This window comes from Sus scrofa, chromosome 1, assembly GCF_054392235.1.
Source record: "Sus scrofa isolate SSC_HxYL_T2T_F1_AM1 chromosome 1, Sscrofa_HxYL_maternal_Yorkshire_Landrace_v2.0, whole genome shotgun sequence".
NCBI classification, from domain to species: domain Eukaryota; kingdom Metazoa; phylum Chordata; class Mammalia; order Artiodactyla; family Suidae; genus Sus; species Sus scrofa.
The window spans coordinates 10,529,392-10,552,217 of NC_139383.1; the positions used below are offsets into that span (position 1 = coordinate 10,529,392).

Below are 22,826 nucleotides of genomic sequence, written 5' to 3' on the forward strand. Positions count from 1 at the left end.
TATATTTTAATATAAACTATGTCTTCATCTCTTAAAAAGTTTTGGAAGGTTCATTTCTTTCTAGTTCATGCTTAGCAATGAGCCTGACATCATAGCAAATACTGTGGGAAGCACACAGATTCTGCTTATAGTTCTACTAGTGTTTGCTGTTTCCACTGAAGTTTTCAGAAGCGTTACCTGGCCTGTTTCTGTAAGTGTCGTAGTCAAAGGTGAAGGGTCCTCTCCTGCTTGTCTCCCCCTTCGAGAGAAGTTGTTCAGTAGCCTTTCTCCTCTTATCGCTATAAGCTTTTGTTCCAGTTATTTTTTATGTTCTAAGCTATTAAAATTCCTCTTGTTGGCATTATTTTTCATTATACACAATGCCTGTTTTATTTGTACTCCGTTAGTGCAAGAAGGATTTTCTCAAGTTTTACAGGTCTCTAGTAGATCCTTTTCAAAGCATTACTCTCCCACTGAGTGTCTTGGGTGTGGATGTTTTCTTCTCTTTATTCATCTTCCAGTGGTGCCCAGATCCTGCTTTTGTCCAGAGACAGGAGCCTGAAGGGTGCTGGATCATGAGTGATATCTGAATCCTCTTTTCAGAGCTGTGCATCTCTGTCTGATGTTTGGTGGACAGCAGACTTCTCACCACAACCCCTGCTCTGCCCAAGGGGGCTTTTCTCCCCTACTTTACTCCTTTGTTTAGATGTAGCAGAACAACCTAGCAGACAGAAGCAGTGATTACCAGAATGTGCTACCAAACCTCTTTTTGCATCTGCCCGTGTCTGGGCAACTTGACAGTTGAGACCTTGCCTACCATGCATGCTGCATCACTCTACGTTCCCTTCTTCCTCACTGGTTTTCTGGAATCCTAGCAACTGACCATAGGAAGAATGAAGGGAGTGTGTGTGTGTGTGTGTGTGTGTGTGTGTGTGTGTGTGTGTAATGGAGAAGAGAGAGAGTTGTGCTGTAGTTCAAAAACCGTCAAAGCTTTCTGTGTCAATCAGTTAATACAGTTTAGAAACCTGGGGGCGGGGGGCAGTGAGACAATGGAGAGGAAAGGAGTACTTACCATAGGAAAATCTATGCCTGTGTATAGTCATATCCACAGCATACCATGGTAATGGGTATTTATTTTAAATTTACTCAATTTTTTCTTCTCTCATTAAAATAAGTTTAATTATGGGAGTCCCTATCTTGGCTCAGTGGTGACGAATCTGACTAGTATCCACAAGCACGCAGGTTCGATCCTTGGCCTTGCTCAGGGTTAAGTATCCAGTGTTGCAGTGAGCAGTGCTGTAGGTACAGACGTGGCTCACATCCCGCATTGCTGTGGCTGTGGCTGCACCTCCCATTCGCCCCTAGCCTGGGAACTTCTGTATGCTGTGGGTGTGGTCCTAAAAAGACACAAAAAAGGAAGTTTAATTATATTTCATGTAATCTCTAATTGGCAGGAAAATTTATGTATCATTTTAGAAGGATCTCCCCCCAAAGTGTTAACCTATGTTAGCAACTAATGAGGGACTCTCCAGGTCTCCTTAATGACTGATGCCTGAGTCTTCTGATGCCTGGGATTTAAAACCATTGCACTGTATGATGATTTCTTCCGTAGATTTTCTGCACCGCTTTTCCTCTGCCGGAATGTGGACACTTGATTTTGATGCTACAGTCCATGGTTTTGAGGATCAGGTGTAGATGTCCTCTAAGGGTAGAGGGGGTTATTTTATAAAATTTCTCATTTGAAAGAAATCACAGTATCGTATATGCTTCCTCTAAATACAGTGTGTTAGTCTCTTGTAGCTGCCGTAACAAATGACCACAAACTGAGTGGCTTGAAACAACAGAAATGTACTCTTTCACAGTTCTGGAGGCCAGAAGTCCAAAATCAAGGTGTTGACAGCAAACCCCCCCCCCCTCCCCGTGCCTTGTTTCAATTCTGGTGGCCTCCCGCATTCCTTGGCTTGTGGTTGCGTCACTTCAGGCTCTGTGTCCATGGTTATATTGCTGCCTCTTCTGTCTCTGTATAATCTCCCCCCTCCTCCCTCCGCCTCACTCTTACGTTTTATCACTAAAATTAGGGTCCACCCAGATAATGCCAGGTGATCTCTTTATCTCACAATCTCATCTAAATTACATCATCAAAGACCCTTTTTTCCAAATAAGGTCACATTCACAATTTCCAGGGATTAGGACATGGACATATTTTTTTGAGAGGGGCGCCATTCAGCCCACTATAGTTAATTCTGTATACCTAAACCCTACAAGTATCTTTTTATTGAGCAAATATTAAAGCAAGTCCAGGTTTTTATGAGACCGCAGACAAAGGTTGTACATAGGTCAATTCCTATTGGCCCGTGTTTTGGAAAAGTCAGCAGGCATCTCACCAGGTCCACTCATTGTGAAAGTGAGTATGTTGTGATTCTTTTTTCCACCCTCCTCTTTTGCCTGGGTACCCAGCCAAATTATAGGCAGCAGGAGAGCCTCGGGACACATAACTCTGGTGTCTGACCCTTGAGTGAGAGTTTGTTGTGTGTGGCAAGAGGAGATGGAATCACAGTGTTAGTCATGGAGAAAAGGAAATGCATCTAATTTGGGGAGAAGAAGCCAAAACTAGAGGGAGGGCGGGGGAACCATGGGTCAGGGCCAGAGTGTCTGGGGATGCAGAGAAGATGAAGGGACAATGGGGCTGTGACCAAGGGGGAAAGAAGTCTTAAGGAAGATCTCAGAAACGACTCACTCTGCCACCAAGGGAAGGAAGGGAAGGGAGGGAAGTTGGCAAGTCGGGAATATTCCATATTCCCTGATGCCAACCTGTTCTTCTCACCCCCTGCCCCAAATTCCAGGAGGCAGCAAATAGGCGAAGAGCAAGGAGAATCACCTGCATTTTAAAGTACCTTTCTCCAAGGACCTTAAAGTAATTGTTGATTTTAAAGAGGATTTATCTTGCAGAGTTATCTACTGTTTTATTTTTAACTTGCAAGACCTCAGCTCACAAATGCTAGGGTTTCAAAGCAAATTAATTTGAAGGTCTCCTGGCTCACCTGGGAACATTTTTCACCATCACATCACCTGATCTATCTTGGCAACCCTGACCTCTGGCCCCTGGGGTTCCTAGAAGTGGGTGTTCTGAAGGTCAGCTCCTGGAATCAGGAGCTGCAGGAAAGAAGATCTCACACATTTAGACCAGAAAAGGCTCATTTTTTTTTAACCTGCACAATCCACATTGGCTTCCTTTTTGCCAGTGAAAAGGAGAAAGAGTGGGAACTAACATTTATTGGGCTCTTCCTATATGCCAGGCAGTTTGCATAGTTTCCCTCCTTTACTCTTCTCAACTGATAAAAATATTACTACTACTATTTTGAGAGATTCGGAAAAAAGTTTCCGTAAGCTTAAGTCACGTGACTGAAGACCCTTTAACAAGGGCTGGAACGGGGGTTTGATCCCAATGTGGCTGAAGCTCTCAGCAGGTCTCACCACGATCTGCTTGCCCACCAGCCCAATTCGCTCTCCCCTTTACTCTCCTGGTTGCAGCCATCCTGGGAGTTTTCCTGTTTCTTGAACACACCAGGCCAGTTCCAGTCTTAGTTCCTCTGTGCTCCTTCTTTCTGGAATGTTTTCCCTCTGATCATGGTTTGAATATTTTTTTCTTGGTTTTTAGCTCTGAGTCCAATGTCTTATACCCAGTGGCACCTTCCCTGACCACTGCCCTAAACCCATGTCACCCCCAGGCATCTTGTTGCATGGTATTTTCTTCATAGACCAAATACTGACATCTGGTATATGTCTCCCCTCGAATGTCAGCTCCATGTGGGATCTTAATGATCTCCCTCATTCACTGGGAGATGAATGAATATATGTATTTCAACATGTATTTGTTGAATGAATATATGTATTTCAACATATATTTATTGAGTGAATGAGTGAACATATGAATAAATATGTTATCTTTTTAGTGACATTTCCTAGACCTTTTAGTACCATTTCCCTCTGTGGTCACTGTGGTCCAACTTTAATGTTAGTAGTGATGCTATTTTTTTTTTGGACCTGAGAACTTATCTCCAGCAGGGCCTAGGTAGTGTTTACATATTCAAAGTAAAGCAGAAGAATTAGTGCTCTTCTCAGTTGAAAAAAAAAAAAATTGAGATTGGACAATATAAATAACCAATCCTTGATTTTTTGTTTTGTTTTGTTTTGCTTATTAGGGCCACATTGCCAGCATGTGGAGGTTCCCAGGTTAAGGGTCCAATCGGAGCTATAGCTGTGGGCCTACACCACAGCCATAGCCATGTTGGATCCGAGCTGCACCTGCGACCTACACCACAGCTCATGGCAATGCCAGATCCTTAACCCACTGAGCGAGGCCAGGGATTGAACCTGCAACCTCGTGGTTCCTAGTCGGATTCGTTTCTGCTGTGCCATGACAGGAATCCCCCAATCCTTGATTTTTGAATCTCCATCTCCCCCATCTGAATTAGTCTAGGCTTCTACAGTTAGGCTAAAGAAACCAGACATATTCTGGGAGACCCGTGTTACGTCTGGAGGTGTGTGTGACAGTAATCTGCCTGCGTTAGTTGACTCTTAGCCCAATAGCAGTCCCCAGTGGAGCCCAAGAGTTGATATTAGGAATCATAACGTATTCCTGGCTCTGAGCACTAGCAAGAAAAATGTCCCGAACTGAACTCATTATCTTTCCCCTGAAAATGTTCCCTCCAGCTTTCCCAATCTTAGTGACGGTGGCTCAGTGTTTTGTCACCTAAGCCGTGTACCGAGTAGGGGAGGGATATCTCTTCGGCTCTTTCTCTTGTTAGTAACTCATGACTGTCCTCCCACCTGCTGACCCCACGGGCACACTGCATACGTGAGAATCCATTTCCCAGTGCTATCTATGCCTGTGCTTCTTCTCTGTAGACTGTCTTCTCCTGCCCATCCACCCCTGTTCCCATCCACACCCTCTCAATTTTCAATACTCAATTTAAGTGCCATTGTCCCATTGGAACCCTTTCCTCCTCCTTTCCACTAGCAGTTATCCCTCCAATCCCTGAGCATCTGGTATACCTTACACACATTTAATTCACCTCTTCCCGTAGCACCTAGCGCACTACTTATTCAAAGTCCTCCGTGACCGCTCCCTGAATGAAGACGGAGAGATACAGAAAAGTTGCCTTGCTTTCCCCTGAAGCTAAATCTATAGCGTGGCGAGGTGTTCGACATCGAGTCCTCAAAGTCTGTACGGTTGAGATGGAGGAAAGCCTGGGATTTAGAAATCCACAGTGGATGCGCTCCAAAGTGTGTCATGGATAATCTTGACATGAATAATTGATAGCTGACTGTAGCATCATCAATTCGTAATGGAGGTCAGTCTTGTTTCATTAGAATGTAACTTCCTAGAGGTACAGCTTTTGTTTACATATGTCCTAATTTTTTAAAAGTTACAGTGTCAAAAATAGTGTGGGTGTTCAAAAAGTTGAAAATCAATTCATCAAGTATATCAGGTTCCAGAGTGACCAAAGGAGAGGCTGATATTCAGGAAACCCATTTGCTCTCATTAATAAAACAATCTTATCCATATTAAAGTAACAGTAGATGGAGGATAGGAAAAGGATCTATTAGTGGGGTCCAGCTGGGGACCTCTAAGATCATTCCTTCCTTCACGGAGCTCATGAATAATAAAATAAATCGGTGTGACACCAGGGAATAAGCTGTAAAGTGTCACAAAATGCCAGGAACAAAATCCATCCAAAGTGCTCTTTTTCTTCCTGAGGAAAACCTAAAAGAACTTTTCTGATTACCTGACAGTCCATTTAATCCCCAGGAAACATTCCTTTGTTATAGTTTCAAGGAGAATTACTTGAAATAATCCTTTGTACAATGTGCCTGGTTCTATTTTAGTTTTAAATCGTGTCCCCTTTCTTTTTGAATTTGTTAAAAAAAAAAAAAAAGACATCTAATCAATGCCCAAGTGGAAGTGGTATGGCCAAGTGTGAGTTTCTTTCTCTCCTGGATGAAGTTACCTTTTGTGTAGAGGCCCTTTTAAAAGAGACTTAAAAGACTTCAGGGGCTGAGAAAGAATAATAAAAAAAAAAAATCTTGAATGTTATAATTAAACTGTACAGACTTAACCATCTCTCCTGAGGATTATTGAAGAGGAGCGTTCTTTCTGACCAGCTCCATGTACTGATGCTCACATGACCCAGATTTTAAGGGACTTGGGCATTTCTTGGATAAGTTCCTGGGAGAATTCATCTGTAGCATGTAGTCAAGCGGGGGACACAGCCCTGCCAATATTCAGGCCTGGTCTCCTGCTTTTCCATTGAAAAGTGGGATAAAAAAGAAAAGGGAAGGGAAGCAAGAGTCTGATATCCCATATTCCTTTTAGACTTCTCCGCATTTTGCTTTGGAAATGCATCCAAGCCAATAGGAATAAAGAGAGAAAAATATCAGGGGGATTTTAATTTAGGAAATAAGGCAATGTTTAAGTTCACACCTGTGGACTCTGGGAGACAAAGGTAAGAGTCTAGGTGAGCTCTTGGCTGCCCCCCCTCCCCCCCAGTACTGTGGCTGGTCCTCAAGATCCCCGCCAGGAGTTATGTGTTTTCTGATTTAAATATTTTCTTCTCTTCCTTAGGTTTCTCCTTCCTCTTTCCATTCTCCAGGGCAGAGGTGGGTGTGTGTGTGTAGTTCCCCATGTAATTCTAACATTTCCAACACTCATTCCACCCAGTGACTCAATTCAAATTCAAAATGCAAAGTGAATGAATAGTTAACATGGATGCAATAACTCAGTTCACAGCTCAGACACTTTTTTTTTTGTCTTTCAAAAATGTATTGCTTTCTTTTTCCTCTAGAGACAGGGTTTCTTTTTGATCTTTAAGTAGTAACATAAGGTTAAACCATAGAATGATTTTTTTCAAGAATGGAAACTGTTCTAATAGTTTTGAGGTAGCTAGTTGCAAGGAAGATTCATGACAAAATTAAGGTGGAAACTGTGTTCATTCTTTTGCCCATTGAGGGGTTTTTAAATTTTTCTTAAAGCTCTTTTTTTTTTTTTCTTAATTTTAGGAGAAAATGGTAGATTCCATGACTGCATTTTAAAACAAACGTTTAGTTAAAAATAATATCCAATTTGGCCTTAACTAGAGCATGGCAGAAATAACAAAAGGCAGTTAATGTGGGATGAAGTAAATGCTTATGTCAAGTTGCCAGCACATTATCTTCGTGTCTTTTACAAGGAGGACTTCACTTGCAGAAATGGCTCTTGACAAAGTTAAGTGGTCCTATATATTGTTTGGGAAATTGCCCTTATTTTGTGTGCTTCTTGTTCCAGTAATGGAACCCATGAGCAGTAGATAATTGTAGCGGCCTCATCTATCAAATAATATTAGAAGTCAACAGCTATAATCTGAGCCACTTGCTTTACACAGCTTTTCTCTATATTTTCTGTTCAAATTGTCAGTTGTTACCTGTAAGTGTCCCCATTCCCTGTGGTTGATAGAAGCAAAAAGATTTAAGTAAATCAGGAGGTGAGTGGTGTGCGGGCTTGGGCCCAGGCTCTGCAGCCAGCTTGCCGCAGCAGATGATAACAGCTCCCTGAATAGGGAAAAATCACGGTTCTTTGTGCTGCATTATATGTTACTATTACTGGTGCAGAGGCTGGGAGAAAGAGTGTTTTTTTAGAGATAGTCTGGGCAGTTAAAAACTGAGTTTAAGAGGGTCAGAAAGGAACCTCTCATTACTGGAGGGTAAATCCATATAGCTTTCAGCATTCTGACCTACTTTTGTTCATCTCTCTCACCCCAGTGCTAAAAGCAAAGTTGCTCAAAAATAGAGGTGTGTCAGCTTGCTGGGAGATATGTAGGTATTTACTAAATTATTCCATAAACTCACTTGTGGGTATATTCACGTGGAAAGGAAAATGTTTGTTTTGCAGGAATAGTCCATATAAACATCTTTGGGTTGCTTTATCTATCAGTGAACAATCAGAAAAACACCAAAGCAATCAAGTGAAATCCTGAATGGACTTCCCTCAGTGATGGAGATTTTTAATGCATAGAAACTACTGTTATATACATATCAAAATCATAGGGTTTATGTATATAAATAATAGTATAATATGTGTGTGTATGCACATATATATACACATATATATCAGGATCATATCGTGTCCACTATGTAGTGTTCTCTGTTTTCCCACTTAATATATGGTAAACATATTCCATGCTTATAAGTATTCATTTACTACACTGAATTCGATGGCTGCATTCCATTCCATTACATGCATACCTTATTATTGGACACAGGATATTTTCAAATCTTTGCTGTTATAAACAATGAATATCCTTGCAGCCTTATCAACGTTCATGATCACTTCTTTAAGTGAAATTATTGGAATTTTATTAGAAGAATTTCTGGAAGGATAAAGAATGGGTTAAGCAGCTTGTACAAAAGAGGACAAACCAGTTTCTACTATTACAAGCAGTATGTGAATTGCTTTTTTTCCTCAGTGTTCACTACATACAAAGGCTTTACAGATACAGTCATGGGGAGATGGTCACAGAAGAGGGGAGTGAGGGGACCAAGAGTCTGTGATCAGGAACAGCTCCGGCTACAAGGAGAAAGGCTGAACTGTTCTGAGATGGAGGGTCTTGAGTCGGGGGGCGGGGGGTACCTGCTGTTGGAGAGTGACATGGTCAGATGCACAATGACGGCCTTAAGACACAGAACTAAGCAGACTGGCCCCATCAGTGACTGCCTGGTTAGGTGGGCCCTGCTGCTTTGGTGCCACCAAGTTCTCCTTTCTCTGAACTTCTACAGAATTTAAGTTTTTATTTTTATTTTTTTGCCTTTTTAGGGCCACACCCACAGCATATGGAGGTTCCCAGGCTAGGGGTCCAATCAGAGCTGTAGCCGCCGGCCTGTATCACAGCGACAGCCATGTGGGATCTGAGCCTTGTCTAGGACCTACCCCACAGCTCATGGCAATGCCAGATCCTTAACACCCTGAGGGAGGCCAGGGATCAAACTTTTGTCCTCATGGATGCTAGTCAGATTTGCTTCTGCTGAGCCACGATGGGAACTCCTAGAATTTAAGTTTATATCATCCAGTTTAACACAGAAAAACTATTCCCTCATGTTGTTCTGTCATTGGCTATTTGTTATCCTTGCTTTCTCAATGGTATTGAAAAGTTTTTGGGGGCAATTACTTGGTGTGATTAGAGCAGAGAGGATCTGAAAACTGCCCTGTGGGCGGCACTGTTCTTTCTGTCCCCAAATGCTAATAGTTCTGCTTGTATCATTTTTATCCTCTGAGATATGATTATGTTTTAGAGAAAGTTTTGGAATTATTTCTATACATCTGCTTCCCTCTGTGTTTTTTTTTTTTGTTTTGTTTTGTTTTGTTTTTAAGCCACTAGGTTGATTTAAAGATTTAACTCAAATGAGCAAACCAGCGATTCAGTTTTCTGTTTTTAGTGGAGCTATTATTTGGGGGCATTTTGTTGACAGCCAGTTTCCCAACTTGAGTACTGTATCTCCCAATCACGAAGTGTTTAGGGCAGGTTTGTTGTTACAGTTGTTACAGTGGGTGCTCAGAAAACAGGCATGGAGAATTGGCATCTTTACGGAGGCTTGTTCTAGTGGAGGGGTGGCCAATAATTTACTCTCAAGTACAGCTTGTGTACTTGATCTTCATACAGCTTCTTGTGCTGGGCTTCACCAAACAAAGCACAAAATCAGGTGACAAAACCCACCAGTGACTCTTCGTGGAGCTCAGTGGAGAGATATGTGCTTGAACAGGAGGTTTCTGTGTTGAGGACACTGGCCCAGTAGCAACTGTGCTTTTCAGCCTCTGATTGGTCCAGAATCACCTTTCCAGCTAGTGGAGAGGCAAAGGGTGTTTCTATTTCCATTAGTGAGTAACGGCCCAGGGCCAGAGTCCTGGGCACTTTCCAACCTAGAGCCGATATTTCAGCCCTGATACTCTGGGACACAGTCATTTGCATTCCTAACATAGGATCATTTTTCATACAGTGTTTCAACAAAATGTTTACATAGTGCAACGGTTGTTCATGACACAAATGAAGAAAAAAAAGGTGATCATTATACAAATGTGGGATGAGGAATCACCATTTGCCATTAGAGAGGTGCCATGTCACTCTCCTCTACTGCCTGCTGCCTGAAGGGAAAAAAAAGAAAAAAAAAAAAAAAAAGCAGTAGAAATTCCAAATGGTCCTGTCATGTTTGAAGTTGCAGCAGTACTGGTGGATAATAGAATGTGCTCTTGAGATGCAAGGCTGTGAGTGGCTGACCTGGAATTTGAAAAGATCCTCTGATACTTGAAATCATTTCAAGGTTAAATGGAAAATGTGAGCCAGGATTATCTGAATCCTTCTTTACCTGGATAATGTATAAAGAATGATGAAGAGGAGAATAAACCTGCACTCGAGCATTGCTCGTACTGCATCATCATCCAGAATGTGTTTAAGTTGCTGGAGAGCAGTTTGACCATTTGCTTCATCACGTTAGCAGCTACGGATTTGAATATTATAATTTTCATAATAAATAGAGATTACGAAGGCCTGACTTTGTTTTGAAATGCTTATGTTAATTTACCAGTCTCTAAGAAATTCGGTTTAGGAACAAATTCATACATATACTGAAAATAAAGATAGAAGCAGTGTATTCAAGGACTCCTCCAACATCTGTTATTACATTCACACAACAACACTGCAAGGCACTTATAATTAATCTCATTTTACAGATGAATAAACAGAGGCCCAGCGAGGTTAAATGAAAAAGCTACTAAGTGGTAAAGGTGTGAATCAAACACAGGTCGATCTGATCTCCAAGCCAATGTGCTCAACCACTCAGCTATACCAAATACTTTGCTAGACTTTTTTCATGTTTCTGAAACAGAAACTCATCTGACCTGTGGGGCTTAAAAATGACTGTGTTGATTACAAGATAGCAATATTTAATTCCACTCGATTTCATTCCTTTAAAGGAAAAAAAAAATCATCCATTTGCAGCTGATTGCTTTGCCCTTTGTGCATCTATTTTGTGTGTGAAGGTTTATAGCAATATATTGACTTTCTTCATTATCTAAATTTGATGCACCTAATGATACTTAGTGACCTCCTTTAAAATTTTTTGCAATAATTATGCACTCCCCAACAACTCATCTAAGTAGTTTTTAGTTGGTAAAATGCCTTCAGTGACCAAGTTAAAGCCATATATATATATATACTCACTTATGAGAATGCTATTCTTGCAATTACCATTGGAGTGACAGTTTCTCTGAGGTATTTGAATGATGCAACTTGTTCAAGTTTAATGCCATCTATTATGAACTCTGCTGCATGCTGTTAATAGCTGGAAGGCATTGATTTTGTTTTCTGCTCTCTTATCTCAAGCCCATACATTTTGCTTGCATTATTGACTGTTCTGATCATTTCATGCACCATCTCTTTAGAAGATGTATAAATCAATGTCAGCCATGAAACTTAAGTTGTTTATTAGGCTGCCATGTAGGTTTACACCTTCATGAGAATCATCTAATATGGTTGGTGTCAGATATTTCAAACAATTGTTGACCAGGTCTGATGAAAGAGGACAGCCTTGGAACATGTCACCCCTGGAGTAGGAAAGTTCATTCAATTATTTATTTGGGTCACATGTTATACTTGACTGGATGCACTTTTTAATGATGTTAATTAACTTCTTCAGGGTGTTAAATTAGTTTAGAACTGCTATGATTATAGCATGACATAAATTGGACTCTCTATTCTAGGAGATGCATTTGAGTTTTGCACACCAAAAGGATATTTTGTACTGAATTAGTGCAAATGAAACCTCATTGCTTACATTTGAACATACTTGATAGAAGACCCATACAGACTTCAGATCAATTTCACACTTAAATCACAGAGTTGGAAAACAAGTGCAGGAGCCTGAAAGCCTGTCCATCATTTTATACAATTACTGAGTTCTTTATCTAGGACCCAGGGAACATTGAATTGCTCTTCTTACCCGATAAAAAATGTTTTCTATAATTAAGGCAGTTCTGAAATGCCTTAAAAAATCCATTCTTAAGAAGCCGTTTCTAAATGTTTCCTATGCATAAAGCAAATTTTGGATTAGTTTAGACTTTACTTTCTTCCCTAATTTTTACAGTGCTTTTGATGCCTGTCTCTTGTTTAGGATTTTGTACAGTATTTTTCAAGTGTGGAGAGAAGTTTCCTCCTTAGTATGGGAGGTGAAGAGTTGCACAGGGCTGTATGACTCATGGCTGATTTCTGGGACAGCTGTGGTTCCAGGAATATCAGCTGGCTGGTACTTCCCTATGTGTGGTAGGAGGTGGGTTTGGCAGTTCCCTCAGCAGTCAGTCACCTGGACTTGGTGATGATCTCAAAACCCTGCCAACCCTTAGAAATTAAATTCATGTATAAGTGATATCATATGGTATCACTTTGTCTTTCTCTTTCTGACTTGCTTCACTTAGTATGAGACTCTCTAGTTGCATCCATGTTGCTGCAAATGGCATTATTTTGTCCTTTGTTTATGGCTGAATAGGACTCTAAAATATGGTGCAAATGATCCTGTCTATAAAACAGAAACAGATCACAGACAAGGAGAGCAGAATTGTGGTTGCCAGCGGGGAGGAAGTGGGATGGATAGGGAGTTTGGGGTGGGTAGATTACATTTAGAGTGGATGAGCAATATTCTCCTGTACAGTGCCGGGAACTGTGTCCACTCTCCTGGAGCAGATGATGATGGAAGATGGTGTGTGAAGGGGAAGGTAGATATAGGTGTAACTGGGTCACTTTCCTATACAGCAGAAATTGATACAACACTGTAAATCCACTATACTCTAATAAAAAAATTAAATTCAGGAAAACAGTAATCGAATTGTCTTTAAGAATTTATTGCCTGGATTTTTTTTTATTCAATCCATAACCAAATATAAATACAAGGAAATTTCTTTTCTTTTTTTTTTTTTTTTTTGTCTTTTTAGGGCCCGACCCGCAACATACGGAGGTTCTCAGGCTAGGGTCCAGTTGGAGCTGTAGCCGCCAGCCTACACCGGAGCCACAGTGACGTGGGGTCTGAGCTGTGTCTGCAATCTACACCACAGCTCATGGCAATGCCAAATCCTTAACCACTGAGTGAGACCAGGGATTGAATCCGCAAGCTCATGGATGCTAGTTGGGTTCATTAACCACTGAGCCATGGCAGGAACTCCAATACGAGGAAATTTCTTATTAAAATTTTATGTTTATGTGAGAGATGCCCTGCATAGGCCTGAATTGTGACCCCTAAAATAATGTCCACTGTGAACCTTAGAATGTTACTTATGGGAATAAGGGTCTTGGCAGAATAAGGATCTCAAGACAAGATCATTCTGGATTAGTGCAGGTCTTAAATCCAAGGATAAGTCCTGAGAAGTGAAGAGATGGGAAAAGGAAGGGAAGAGAAGGAAAGGAAGAGGTTGGGTAACAGAAGCACAGAGGGATGAAAGCCAAGTGAAGATGGAGGCAGGGATTGGAATTGTGCGGCCCCAGCCAAGGGGCACCAGGATTCCCAGCCACCAGCCGAAGCTGGGAGAAAGGCATGAAGGAGATTCTCACACACAACCTCTGGAGACAACCGACCCTCTGACACCTTGATTTTGGACTTCAGGCCTTGAGAGCTGTGATAAAATAAATTTCTGTTGTTTCAAGCTGCCAAGGTTGTGGTAATTTGTTTTGGCAGCCTTAGGATGCTAATACATGCTCCCAGCCACTTCTGTCTGGTTTGAGGCTTGCTTCCTCCTTCCCATTCAGGAGTCTGCTCACCATGCCCCTGGCACTGGAATGCCCTTTGCTCCCACTTCTGCCTACTGAGGTCCCCCCTGCTTCCACGGCCAGTCCATAATTCTCGCCCCCGCCCACTGCTCCCACCCTGTGTCTACTTAATTCCAATAGCTCCCTCTTTGTCCATAGCATACGTGTCTATATCCAGTGCAGGCTGCCCACGCCCGTCTTGTATTATGCTGCATGTATATGTTTCCTCCCCTCATGTTTGGAAACATGCCTTGTTCAGCTCTAAATATGCTAGAATGCTTAGCACAGACCTTCATCTATAGTCGGGCTTCAAAATATGTTGAATCTAGTTGCATGGCATCCTTTGCCATGAGACAAATTCTGTTTTTGTTTCACAATTTGGGTATGAAATTGTGTATGCAGAAAAAATTGAAGCCCTGGGAGAAGTAATTTCAACAAAGCCAAAATTTGATGATTCTAAAAGCAAGCGTTGTGAGAGCTGCTTATATTTCAATATGTTTTTGAATGAAAATATGTTGTTCAATGGGTAATTCCAAGTCCAAATATTTTCCTGGGGAATATGATGTTGAATCATACTTACAGTTGGGGATACTTAATTCACTGTGTTAATCAGTATGCATTTGACTTCTCTATTTATAGTCATATTAGTTACTCAAATATTCTTCTAAAATATAATATACTTGCATAATAAAAATACTGTTCAGGACTTTAAAAGCATCTTATTCACATCCAGTTGACTTCTGATTGTTTTGTTTAGAACTTTAAACAAGATAATGTGTTGGAAAGTACTTTTCAGAACTGCCATATGCAACACTTATTAATTATGACGTTTGAAAAATAGTCTTAAACTCTGAACTGCCAAATTCAAAGAAGCACTCAACAGCATTTCACCTTGGTTCAGATCATCTTTTTGCATCCCATCTCTTTCTGTATTTAAGCCCTTTCATGCCATGCTGATGTGTGGGTAGTCTTGCTGCTACTTCCTTTTGATGTTAGATTCTGGGGAGCTGTGTGGTGAAGTGGAACAAGCAAGGTCCTTGGCTTGAGAGAGATTTAGGCGTGAATGCTGGGTCACATTTTAGCTCATTGTACACCTGTCACCAAATCATTTAGCTCAGTTGAGCCACAATTTTATCATCTGTAAAGATGACTAATAGTATCTACATCATAGCACTGTCATGAGGGTTAAATTGGATAAAATAATATCTTTATAAAGTATTTAGACTATGTCTTAGCACATGCAAGGTACTCACAGATACATGGCAGATATGATTTTATTGTAGGTGATTAAGAATTAAACCATCTGAATTTAATTCATTCAGCAAATATATCTTGCTGTAGGTCTTGAGAACACAACAAAGGTGAGTCACCATGTCTGCCTTTTCAGATACGAGCCAGATTTTTAAATAGGTTAAGGGTAGAATGAGAGATAGTCTGAACAGTCTGGTGGGCACATATCATCACCCAGGCCATTCAAAGTTCAACTCAACCCTTTCTGGTTAAACATGGCAGAATGTCCATACATCTTGATCTTCTTTCCCTGGACAAATCCAGTTAAAGGGGCAGCAAAGTAATAAAAATGGGTAAATACATAAATTCAAAGCAAAGACAAATGGAGACATAGTAAATAAGAGATGATTTCCAGAAGGCTGGAGTTGCAGCTGAATGAACAGGGTAGAGGAAGGGATAATCCCAAGGGCCATCATGGGAGAGACTGTGAGGAGTGACCAACACAGAACTTAGGGAGGGTGAACACTTTGACCCTCCAGGGACCATGGACCAGCAGGGAGTTGTGAGGCACCAGGCTTAAAGGAGATGGGCAGAAAGTCTATATGCAGTGGTTGGATTCTTTGGGTCTTGCCCCACCCCATGGGTCCAGTTGTCTACTTCCACAGGCAGGAGGTGAGAGGTTTATATTTTGGATAAATGAAACTGGAGAGATTTACTGACAACCAGGCATAGGAGAGGGCAAGGATGGAGTGGATAATTAGATACAGGGAACGAAGTGAATGTCTGACCTCTAATTCCCTTCCCCTACTCTGCAACAAACATGTTGGAAGTCAGGCATTTTATCATAACTCCCTCTCTCCCCATCCCTAAACACACACATAAATCCAACCAGGGCAGAAGATAGACTCTTCTCTAGAGAAACAATATGCCCGTAAAGAAAAGACCTTTACGTATTGACATTGTAGTTAGTCTAGTGAAAAGTTTATATTAACAGCCCATCACACTATAGTGAAAACTATTGCTCAACAAGCCCAATCCAGGCACCTCGAGCTTCCACTTAGATTTTTAGGGTTTTATTTTTAAATAAAAGTGGACAGCCAAGAGTCACTACTCATTTGAGATAGACAATCTGTGAAATGAGAGAGACTAAAACAAAGAAAAAAGGAACTTTAGAGGAAATAGATGCAAGGCAGAGAACTGAAGAAGACATCTAGAAAACTAAAATTAATTTTAATTCAGGAGAGAGGGAAAGATATTGCATATATGAAAGAAGACTAGGATATTATGAAAAAGGAGCCACCAGAGAGGATGAAATGGTATTGGAAATTAAAAATATAAAAACTGAAATAAATCCCAACAGAATGATTGGAAGATAAACTTGAGGGATTGTCCCCCAAGCAGAACAGAACAAAACAAAACAGAACACACAAAAAACTAAGAGATAGAAAATGAGAGAAATGGTAAGATTTGGAGGATTAATCCAAGAGTTCTCCCATAAGACTAATACAAGTTCTAAAAGTAGAGAAGAAAGGAAGCAAAAGTAAGAGACGTATTAATGAACTAATACTAGAAAATTTCCTACAACTGTAGAAAATGAGCCTTTCAATTGAAGGGGCCTATTGAGTATCCAGTGTAATGAATGAAAGGCATTTCATCATGCTATACCAGGATATAGGAAAAACAAGATGATCCTAAAAGTTTCCAGAGTTTAAAAAAAAAAAAAAACTTTGGGAATCAGAATGGCATTGGATTTCTTAACAGCAACACTTAATGCAAGAAGACCTACACAATTCTGAGGAAAAATAACTATCAAGTAAAATTGTGTACCCAGCCAAACTATCTATGATGGATAAAGGTACAATAAAAGAATTTCCTGATGGGAAAGGACTAAAACATATATTTCTCATTTATATAGTATTTTATATATGGCATATATATATATATATGTAAACATATAGAGATGTATTTAAAGGAAACTGTGTCCTAGCAAAGTGAAAGCAGAAACTAAGAAACCAAGAAAGAAGATGATCAGGGGCCCAAGAACAAGGGATAAACACAAGAAATTAGGGGAAATGAAGTCTCAGGATGACAGAGAATCTAGAGATCAGTCCATCCATCACCATTACTTTTGTAGTTGGCTTTGGATCCTGCCTGGTCCAAACCCTTTCCTTCTCCTTTCAAATATAACCAATATGCTTTTATGTCTAGCATTCCTTTGCATTTCCTTATAATTTTACCACATGCCTATATTTCCAAGCAATGTGTCATGAAGGAGGACAGAAGGCTCTGGGTGGGAGGGTGTTGGGAAAACAATAGAAATAATGACTTATATGGTTATTTCGAGCTTTTGGCAAATAATATTGATGTGAATTTTTAGATCCGATGAAATGTGAAAAAAAAAATTGATAGACACTTGGATAACTAAGCAAATGGGAAACAAGGAAACTGCTAGCTCGTGCCTCTCTTATTTTCCCTACTTGGTCAGGAGCTGTTGCAGGGAAATGACCATGTTCCCACATCTGGCTCCCTGGTCAGATATGGGCAGCACTAAAGGTGTATGAAGTGAACAGAATGAAAACTGTTCATGAAGACACTGTCAAACCCACAGATAAACCTCCTCTATAAATCAGTCTGTGTGTGAAATTATTCCAATAATTTCGTGATAGTAAAGCTTGTTTTCTCCTAAAAAATGGTTATGCGATATTTTATCAACAACAAATGCTTATCAGCTTATGATCTTTCTTTCCTTTTTTTTTTTTTTTTTTGTCCTTTTAGCTATTTCTTGGGCCACTCCCATGGCATATGGAGGTTCCCAGGCTAGGGGTCGAATCGGAGCTGTAGTCACCGGCCTACGCCAGAGCCACAGCAACGCGGGATCCGAGCCGCGTCTGCGACCTACACCACAGCTCACAGCAACGCCGGATCGTTAACCCACTGAGCAAGGGCAGGGACCGAACCCGCAACCTCATGGTTCCTAGTCGGATTCGTTAACCACTGTGCCACGACGGGAACTCCTTCCTTTCCATTTTATATTCAACTAGAAAACTACTGTCTCCTAGAAACTCAACCCACAATTAGGGTGTCTAGTTTCCTTGAGACGTTGGTGGTTTCCCTGTGGTCATATTTTCTGAGTGCATACCTGTGGGAACTTTATCAGATCTGTGCTAAAGCTGGTGTCCTTCAGAGATGGTTTATATTTGCTTTAGCCAGATGCTTGAGGGGAATGGCCAGCTTGAGATCCCTTAAAGTAAAAGTGTGGTTTTTCTAGGATGCTAGACTGTATAATTTTGAAATTCGGGCTCATCAGAGATGGGCTTCTCTGTGGTGATAAATTTGCTGGGAAGATTTTTTTAGCTTTGAAATTCAAGGCATAATCTTCTGGGAGTTCCCCAGTGGCCTAGTGGTTAAAGACTTGGCTTTTTTACTGCTTTGGCTCAGGTTTGATCCCTGGCCCAGGAACTTCCACATGTGGGTGTGGCCAAAAAATACAGTCTTCTTGTGATCTCCTGGAGAGTGAAGGACTTATTTTTGGTTTACCTATGTTGAGGATATAGCCCTTTGGCATTTTTGTATCTTTACATGGGGTAGAGTGTCTATCTCCTATTTTATGTTCTATCTTAGGTTTTGTGTGCTGTTGCCAGTGTCTCTTGAGGCCTTGAAGACCAAGTTCAAGTTCATTGGGTTTGGCTAATGACATCAGGTAAGAGGTAGCCTTGGAGCTCTGCTCTTCATTCAGAATCTGGCTTTTATGTGGATTTTGACTTCTGAGTATTCCTTATTTTCTTATCAACTTATTTATGCAAGCTAAAATACAGATTTTTGATTTTGTTAAGTGTTAAGATTGTTTATACCAAACAGTTTGATTAGAGTATCTACTTTATCATACTCCTGGAAAAGTAACTCTTTTCAAGGATATCAAATGATAATCTTAAAATATACCGATCATCAATTCATCCTTTCTAGAGAATTGAACAAAAGAAAATGAGTCTAAATTACAGTGAATCCAGTTAAAAGTTCTGGGACTAAAAAGCTGATTGGACACTGGTCAAGTCACTAAGAGAAATCTGAATCTGGATATTTAAAAAACACAAAGCAAAATAATGCAGTACATGCAGTCATTTTTCTTGTCGGATGACATGCTCTTTTGCCCAAGGCCAGAGGCTGGAAAAGATGACCTCTTAATGCCCCTTTTGAGTTCTGTCATTTTATGATATTTGAGGAAAAAGAGCTAAGACTTTCAGAACAGTTTTTCCCTGTGAGTTTGTGAAGTGATATTATGAAACTGGTCTAGTTTCTATCTGTCAGTTTCAACTTCCTGCAGTGAAATTTCTAGGTAGTGAGTTTTACTCTGCAGGACACAAATTTCTTTTTCTTGTGATTTGTCTGTTTTCTTAGGCTTTCCAAACCGTATACAAAAAATGTGTAAAGAATGGTTCCCTCCATCGATATCCATAGGGTCTCCCTTTGACTTCTCTGCAGATAAGGTAGACTAAGCATCAGAAATAACAAAATCAATTTTCCATTAATAGTTGGTAGTGTAGTGAATGAAAAGATTAAGGGAAGGGAAAATACTTTTAGTTTTCAGAAAGGTTTCAATGTCAATGTCGTAAGTCACCAGGGTCTTTTGCGAGATGATTGACACAGAAAGGCACTCATCAGGGGTTATTCATTGATATAGAATTTGATGTCTGATGTCTTATTGGTCCCTAAAAGTTTACCACTGTGTGACAGACAGTGCTTGTCCCTTTTAGTCCTGGCTTATTAGGATAAATAGCTTGTCTTAATAAGGAGGTACATTTTTCTTAGTGGATTCTTGACTTTGGAGTTTTGATTTTAGGGAAAAATAATGCCATCACAGGCAACTTTCTTTCTTTTTATCTTTATTTTTATGGTGGCCACATATTATTTTATAGCTGAAAAAAAATCCAAAAGAATTCATTAAAAAGAAAAGATAGTACTAATTCAGACTTTCCTTTGGGGGGAAAGAGGAAGGCTCGATTGTGGATCCGTGCATTCAGTGGATCAAACTTAGAGGTTCGTTTGGCATTTTCTGTTCGTTTTAGGTAGTTTTTTCCCAGTTCCGGGGAAAGAATCACTCTGGCCTGTTGTGTAGTTTTACCTCTCATCCCGTAAGATTTCTGAATACAAGATGAGCAAGGTCAAATCACAGATCACTTTGAATCTTTATGGAATCCAGCCACCTTTCATTCTTTTTAGATTTGGAGTCTGGGTAGTTTAAAGAGGCGTGGTGTTCACACCTCAAGCATTCCACGTGGTTGTGAATAGCACGTGGCAGATGGTCCTGAACTGATGCTGTGGTTCTCCAGGCTGGCCCAGGGGTCCCTTTTGACGGCTCACCTCATCTCAACTGCAAAACCTTTTGAATCCACCTTGCTCCTTTATGGTTATTTTGTTTTACTTACAGATGATATATAAGCATTGCTACCTAAGGTGCTTTATTTATCGTAAGACATATACCAACATATAAAGTACTATTGGATGAAGGAACAAAAGACACATAAAGAGAATGAGTAATATATCTTCCCTTCCCTCCGTCTCCTGGATTAATGTGGTCCCCACCTTGTATGTACCTTACTTTAGGTCTTACTATTGAAAGACTTAAAAATGATCTAAGAATTACTTCTGATGGGAAAGAGGTAAACAGGGAATATTCTGGGAAACTGTGGACTGCTGCTACTCTAGATGGAGGAACATCTGAATAGTGTTGTCAGCCTTTAGTTCTTTGGGGTTTTACCACATGAGGTTGCTGGCAAACAGGGTTAGAGGAGGGGGAAATAATGAGATACCTAAATTATGATGAAAGGAAAATAAGAATCTCCCTAATTAATTTTGTTCATCTTTAGAGATCACAGGGAAGGAAATGAAAGGTGGTGGATGCAGGCAGGGTGAAAATCTTGCAAATTCTTCAAATGTGAGTAAGATTCTGTGATAAACCCTCACTTTCTGGTAAGCATTTTAATGGATCCTTTAATTAGCTTTTCTGGAAAGTTCACTGATGATATGCTGGAATAATGATCCCCTATGCTCCAAAGTGTCTAGTCATTAGCTTGCAAGGTGACTGAACATACTAATGCATTTGACTTATTAGACAGTTTAAACCCATGTTCCTATAATAAGGGTCTTGCCTTTGTTTGACTCAATCATGGAAAGGCATCTCTGGGCCGGGTTCTCTCAGAAATGACAAGGACAGTGAACCAGGCTCACCTTCTCTCAGTCCCCATGCAACTCCAGCTCCTGAAAAGGGATTCTTGGCACAGATCTTTCTGGTACTGTTCTCATGCTGCTTGCCACTTCTGTGTAAAAGTTTTGGCTGAGCATTTATAGGCGTCCCTGAGATTAGGAATCCATTAGTTTAGAGAATTAATTATATTTCGTCACCTTTATCAGTAACATCTTTTTGAGGCCGTCTCTTTCATCTATGCATATCTATTTCTCCTTCTAAATGTGCATTATTTTTCCATTTTATTATGAATGCATGCTTTCTACACTTTGCAGTTGCAGGTCAGGCAAGGTGAGGGGTAGGTTAAGCAAGGTGAGTGGGTGGAAACTGGGAAGGTGCTTCTGCTCACAGCTGAGCCAGAGACTTGGCTTTGCACCAAGCCAGTAAAAAAACTGGGCTTGGATCATATTTTGCGGTCCCAGCCTGCTTTGGTCCCAGCATGCTAGTACTTGCTGGTGTACGCAGCCTTTTGCATTGCGTAACTACTTCTGCCCCTGGCTGAAAGTAGCTAAACTGCAGATAATTTATTCAGCATAAATTATTGCTAACCTTAGCTGGAATAACGCATGCTTTTGATCCTCTTTAGATATGGAGCCGATGGGGGAATTGTCAGGCTACAAAGTTTTCCCTATATCTTTCAGTTAAGTCAAATTCCAAATCTTGAGGACATCTGATATTCCTCAAGGACATTAAATCTATAGAACTGATGCCTGAATCATATGTCTAAAAAACATAATTCACAGTTTGTTTTGTTAGTGTGCACTATCAGTAACATTTTAAACATCTCATTACATTTCTCATTTAATAATTTATTCTTTTAAAACTAGAGACTTAAGTTATGCAACATGCTTAGGTTTTAAAATGTGGACATCTTTCTTAAGTGTTTTACACCAATGTCTATGAGATGAAACATAACAACAAATGCATATTATTAAAAATTTAATGCCCTAGCTACACAAGTTTTGTTTTTTGGCCCAGTACACCCTCTAGGCAGTGCTGGGAGGTATGTTTTGAGTGGGAATAAAAGATCCAGCTTGCCCAAACTACAGACTCTTTAACCAGGCTGTTGAGGGAAATCTTCCCACCTTATTTGCTTTTAACTTCCCTCCAAGTAGGCACACTTTATCTCCATGGTATGACTGTTTAGGTCAGCAAGCAACCTTATCAAGTGATTTTGTACAAACCAGTTAAAGTGTGTGTGTGTGTATATCTTGTCCAATCAGAAATCCAGATTCCTGGTCCCTCTCCTATGGCTTGGCCTGAAACTCATTACGAATGGAAGCCTGGAAGCAACTAGTTACACTGTTGAACTGGTGAATGTTGATCCTAATCATGTTGGGGAAAAAATTGCCTGGTTTTTAAATTGAAAAGGTAATATTTTGGTGTGGTAAAAGCAATTTAAACAGTGCAAAAGGGCCTATCGTGACAATGCATAGATCTTTCCACCAGATCCCAATCTCTAGTTCTGCTTCCCATGGGCAACCACTCTGCCCACGTCCTGGGGAATTCTTTCTGAAATAGTCTGTGCATAAACCAGATTTATATGTATGCTTCTCCTT

General features: G+C 40.4%; 1 long non-coding RNA gene across 7 annotated transcripts in view; it reads left to right on the forward strand.

Annotated features, from left to right (window-relative positions):
- The window catches only part of LOC102161179 (uncharacterized), a 708,589-nt gene that overhangs the window by 199,564 nt on the left and 486,199 nt on the right, over positions 1–22,826 (forward strand). For 4 of the 7 annotated variants that reach the window (XR_014844205.1, XR_014844201.1, XR_014844209.1 and 1 more), the window contains one exon: positions 18,648–18,726. The exons of the other annotated variants lie outside the window; for them this stretch is intronic. This is a non-coding gene — a long non-coding RNA (uncharacterized LOC102161179). The remainder of the gene's footprint in view (positions 1–18,647; positions 18,727–22,826) is intronic. 7 annotated transcript variants of the gene reach the window in all.